The sequence below is a fragment of the Abrus precatorius genome, unplaced genomic scaffold (genome assembly GCF_003935025.1).
Source record: "Abrus precatorius isolate BTA unplaced genomic scaffold, Abrus_2018 Scaffold9, whole genome shotgun sequence".
NCBI classification, from domain to species: domain Eukaryota; kingdom Viridiplantae; phylum Streptophyta; class Magnoliopsida; order Fabales; family Fabaceae; genus Abrus; species Abrus precatorius.
In genome coordinates, this window is record NW_020874439.1 from 5,225,576 (window position 1) to 5,231,575 (window position 6,000).

At 40.1% G+C, this 6,000-nt stretch overlaps 1 non-coding gene across 1 annotated transcript; it reads left to right on the forward strand.

Moving 5' to 3' along the window:
• Positions 1–4,397: 4,397 nt before the first annotated feature.
• LOC113851688 lies at positions 4,398–4,504 on the forward strand. Its single transcript, XR_003502259.1, has one exon. It is a non-coding gene; the product is annotated as a small nucleolar RNA R71 (small nucleolar RNA).
• Positions 4,505–6,000: the final 1,496 nt, after the last annotated feature.

Below are 6,000 nucleotides of genomic sequence, written 5' to 3' on the forward strand. Positions count from 1 at the left end.
TGGACCTGAAGATAAAGCTGACTTCGGTGCCAGTGTTAGCTCTACCCGACCTAGAGCAAAAATTTGATGTGTATTGTGATGCATCCGGGCAAGGACTTGGCTGTGTCATGATGCAAGATGGGCGAGTAGTTGCTTATGTCTCAAGACAGTTATGTCCGCATGAAGTCAACTATCCAACTCACGATCTGGAGTTAGCTGCGGTGGTTTTGCTCTTAAGGTATGGAGGCACTACCTGTATGGGGCGAGGTTTGAGGTGTTTAGTGATCATAAGAGCTTGAAGTATCTATTTGATCAAAAGGAGCTGAATATGCGACAGAGAAGGTGGATGGAATTCCTCAAGGACTATGACTTCACATTGTCTTACCACCCTGGTAAGGCAAATGTGGTAGCCGATGTGTTGAGCCAAAAATCATTGCACGTGGCAGCAATGATAGTGAAAGAAATGGAGTTAATTGAGGAATTTTGGGACATGAATTTGGCCATGGAGGTGAGGCCTGGGAGTTTATATCTTGGAACAACGATGATTCACAACAACTTCCTGGTGTACGTCTGAGGTGCACAGCAAGGAGATGCCTTCCTGCAAGACATGATGAGACAGAAAGGTGAGGGGAAGGACTTGGAGTTCCACCGTGATAAAAACAGGGTGATTAAGTTCCAGGATCGAGTGTGCATTCCTCAAGTGGATGAGCTGAGGTAGATGGTGCTAAAGGAAGCGCATAAGAGTTGGATGAGTTTTCACCCCGGTGCAACTAAAATGTATCAAAACCTCTGGAAGAGTTTTTGGTGGAATGAAATGAAGAGGGATGTGGCTGAATATGTGGCTAGATGCCTATCTTGCTAGAAGGCGAAGGTAGAACACCAGCGTCCACGTGGGTTGTTACAGCCGTTGGAGATCCCTGAGTGGAAATGGGATAATATCTCCATGGATTTTGTTTTCGGGTTGCCTAAGACCAGAAACAACGATGATACCATCTGGGTGATAGTGAATCGATTCACCAAGGCTGCACACTTTCTCCCAATGAACATGAAGTATAAGTTGGAAAGACTTGCAGAGTTATATGTAGGGAGATAGTTAGGCTGCATGGAGTGCCGACTAGTGTGGTGTCAGATAGAGATCCAAGGTTTACCTTGAGGTTTTGGGAGAGCCTGCAACGGGCGTTGGGGACTAAGTTGAGACTGAGCTCAGCTTATCACCCATAAACTGACGATCAGACTGAACGGACCATCCAGTCCCTGGAGGACTTACTGAGGGCTTGTGTGCTTGAGTAGCAGGGAACTTGGGAAGAGTGCTTGCCGCTAGTGGAATTCACGTACAACAATAGTTACCATGCTAGTATTGGAATGGCACTGTTTGAGGCCTTGTATGGGCGGAGGTGCAGAACTCTGTTATGTTGGTATGAAACCGGAGAGGCGACTCTGTGTGCGCCGAATATGATCCAAAGACAGAATGAGCAAATCAAAATGATCAGAGATAAAATGAAGGCTGCACAAGACAAGCAAAAGAGCTACTATGATAGAAGGTGAAAACTGTTGGAGTTCCAAGTGGGGGACCATGTGTTTCTGAAGGTCTCACCTGTAACTGGAGTGGGGAGAGCTCTGAAGTCTCAGAAACTATCTCCTAAGTTTATTGGGCCGTTCAAAGTGCTGAGTAGAATTGGTCCTGCTGCATGCTAGATTGCGTTGCCTCTGAACTTCTCGAATCTACATCCGGTGTTCCATGTGTCACAGCTTAGGCAATATGTGCTAGATCCTTCCCATGTGATTGATCTTGACCCGGTTCAAGTAAGAGAAGACTTGTCGTATGATGTGTGCCCGGTGAGGATTGTGGATCATCGTGTTAAATAGCTGAGGGGTAAAGAGATATCACTGGTGAAGGTAATATGGAGCTCGAGTGATGAGGGAGATGCCACATGGGAAACGGAGAGTAGAATGAGAAAGTTATACCCGGAGCTGTTTGGGTAATTTATGTGCGGGGTTTGGTTGAATTTTAGAAACGAAATTCATTCAAGGAGGGGAGATATATATGTGTGTATAAGCATAAATGGATGTCAAAAATTGCATTGGATGCGTAATGATGGTGTTTTGTGTGTAATGAGTATAAATATATGTATGTTGTGGATGTGTGTATATATATATGTTTGTATGCATGACTGGATAGGGCTGAAATGGGCTAAGTGCCTAAGTGCAAGCGTGGTACTAGGATGTTCTCGCTGTAGCGAGAGGGCCTTGGGAGGAAGGACCAAAATTGTCGCCTTCTCGCTGCAGCGAGAGACGTCTCGCTGTAGCGAGGGAGCGACAGTCTGGAGTGCATTTCTGGGTGCAGTCTCACTGTAGCGAGATTCTACAGAAATCAGATTGCAGCTTTCTCTGGTTTTTTTGCTGTAGCGAGAGAGAATGTCGCTGCAGCGAGGGGACCTCGTTGTAGCGAGAATATCTCGCTGTAGCGAGAGTGTCATGATCGGAAAAGGATTTAAAGCGGGTTAGGGTTCGGGGAGAGTTATTTCTCCCTCTCCCTTCGATCCTCTCATGCCTAAAGCCCTATTCCACCGATTAATTGCCTCCAAAGCTGTTCAGGAGCTTAATTAAAGGTTAAATATGTGTGGGGAACGCTTGGAGGTGAGTTTTAATGGTTAGGGTTTCGGTTCTCATCCCCTTTTCTCTGTTTCTGGGTTTCCTTGGGTTCTCATGGAGTTCTTCCATGTGTTTTAGGCTGCAATATGTGTAGAGAGCACGTCTGTGATTAAATCTGTGTGTGGGTCTTCAATCCAAGGTAAGGGAGGACTCTACCCTATCTTAATGTGTTATAATTCTTGTGTGTTTTGTTGATTTATGCAATGTGGCTAAGATAGGAAGTAGAGATTGTGTGTTGCATGAAATTGATGTGCAATGTGATGTGTGTTGGAATAATTAGACCCCGTGGGATGAGTGTGTGTGATGGAATGTCATTGATTAGTGAATAAATGATATGGTGAATAAATGTGGGCCCGAGGGTCGTGTAATATAGATGAATATTGGCCATGTGCCGTGTGATGTGAAATGACTGTGGCCTTAGTGCCGTGTATTTGAATGCGATGTGGGCTGTGTGTCGTGTGTAAGTATGAATATTGCGTGTGTAAATGAAATGTATGTGAATGGGGCGTGTGGTGCCGTTGTAATGTACTGTGAATGGTTCAGCGATACACTGAGGTGTGCAAGATGAGGACGGTAGAAATACCTTGTGGAACGGGTGCACCACGGGCCATACACTCTCTTCCTAACTAGACTTCTGACCACTACCTTTGCTGAGTGACCTGTGACTGCCCACGTAGTATCCGTGAGGTGGGGGTAACCAGCGACCATACATGGTGTAAATCTGTGATCACAGTGTTGTAGTGAATGTGGCTGGCGTACATATGCATGTGTTTATGAATTGTACTTATGGATGTGAAATGCTACTTGTGAATGTAATTGTTTAATGTATTAGAAAAGTACTATAGGTGAGACTCTATGTTGATTGTGTGTCTTTGGGTAGTGTAGAGTACTTACCCTTACATTCATTTTTCAGGTAATCAAAACGATAAGCATCAAACTTAGTGAAGGGACGGATGAACTGCTATTGGACTCAGATTTTATTTTGAAAATGTTGTAATTGAATTAGTCCTGTAGCAGTTATTTGATATTAATTTGTAATCCTTCACTTATTTCAAAATCTTTTATGAAGATTTGGCTATTCGATTTGCGAAATTATTATTTAATTGAAATTAAAATTAAGGTGTTACATTATTCATCCTCTCAGACAAAGGTTGTGAAAAATTTTGTCTTCTTAGAGGTTCAGAAGAAGATGTTCCTTGAAAGTATAATTATGGAGGCTAAAAATGGCCATTGGACAATGGTGTTGATGCAATATTACTCTTTGATGTAGGACTTTATTGATTCCACTGGTGATTTGGTTGAGTCCTATTGACTTGATATTGAAAATCAAAATGAAATAGAGGTTGAGATCTTTGAAAATTCTCCATGTAATTAATCTGCTCTTGAGGTTCTAATATAAATACATCACATGCTCCATGCATATGATTTCCACCACAAAAATCACATACCAAAGAGTTTATTTGTGCAACTCCAGCTTGAAAACTACTAACTCGTTGAGGTAAGGCTACAAGTTGTTCAGAGAGAAATTTATTTTGCATATGGTTTTGAGTAATTAAAGTTTCAAGTGTCTTTGCTTCAAATGGTCCCTTACTTGCAACATGTCTTTCATTGAAATTTTGATACATGTTGGTTGCCATCATCTCTATTATTTGTTTAGCCTCCTCCAATGATTTAGTGTTTAATGATCCTCCAACTGTTGCATCCATCATTGTTCTAGTGGTAACATCCATTCCATTGTGAAGGTTTCAAGTTGTATCCATTCTGAAATACAATGGTGAGGACACCTTTGCAACAGCTCCTTGTATCTTGCTCAAGCTTCATATAAAGACTCACCATCTTGTTGCACAAAGGAAGTGATTTCTCCTCTCAACTTGGCAACCTTTGTGGAAGGAAAGTACTTGATCAAAAAATTGTTAACCAGATCTGTCCATGTTGTTATACTTCCTTGTGGTTGAGCTTGAAGCCACCATTTTGCCTTGTCCCTTAGAGAGAAAGGAAATAGTCTCAAATGGATAGTGTCTTCACTTACTCCATTAATTTTGATAGTGTCATACAGCTGTAGAAAATTAGAGATGTGCACATTGGGATCATCAGAGATGCTTCCTAAAAATTGATCTTGATGTACCAAATACAACAAGGTAGGTTTGACCTCAAAGTCGTTAGCTTGCATTGTTGGTCTAACAATACATGAGTTGTGGCCTTGCATGTTTGGAACAACATAGTCTCCTAGAGTTCTCCTTCTATTATGCTCAGGCATCAAATTATCATATGATGTTTGTTGTGGTGGAGGTGTAGTTTGATATTCAGTAAACTTTTCTGGAGAAGGTGTTAATTCCATTTCTTGATCTCTTCTTTGAGAAATTTCTGCTTTAGCTTCACTTCTTAATTTCTTTAGAGTTTTGTCTGTGTCAGGATCAAACAATAGAGCAACTTTGTTTTTGTTTTTTTCCTTACGTACAAAAATAAAAGTAAACAAAGTTGAAAGCAAATCAGTAATCAAGCAAAAAAAAAAAATAAATTGAAATGATGCAGAAAAATACAAAATAGAACAGGCAGAAAAATGCGAAAAATTGTACAGACAAATTATAATACAGAAAACATAAAATAAGAGCTCAACTCTCTACTACTAATGATATTGAAAGTAAACAATCCCCAACAACGACAACAAAAACTTACCACACTCTTAGAGTACTACTAGCAAGTATACTAGGTAATTATAGCGAGTTATAAAATTCAAAATTCTTTGAGTTTTGCGTATTGTTCTCAGGAATTGGTCATTCAATTACCACTTCACAAGATTAATAACTATTTGTGCCAAATGAAATTTGGAGAAATTTTAAATCAATAAAGAACAAAAGTAGAAAGTGTAATAAAATACAAAAGTTCAGCAAAATAGAGCTACAAATTTTAGTAATGAAATGACATGCTAATGAAGTTAGGGATTACTTCACCAAATTATCAATTATACCCTTGAATTTGTTTTGAAATCCTAAGTATTTTGATTAATTGATAATCGATTTCACTTGTTAATCAAGGTATGCAGTAACACGAACATGGGTTCTTCTAATAAGACTTTGTAGTTATCACTTTTGGTGCTAAAAGTGATCATGTTCATCATGTTTCTCATCAAACAACCTTCAAGTAGCCAATTTTGATGCCCAGAGTTGCCACGCGCCTAGCATACCTTGATGCTTCATACTTTTGGAGTTGTCACTTTTTGTGCTTAGAGTGATCACTTTCATCCAAATTGCCCTTTGAATGTCTTTAAATCAAGAATCTTGGCTCAAAATTTCCTGCAAATTTGTTTCAATAAAAAAAGTTACATAAGAAATCTCTTAAATCTAAACAATTTGAACTATTTTAGCAAAA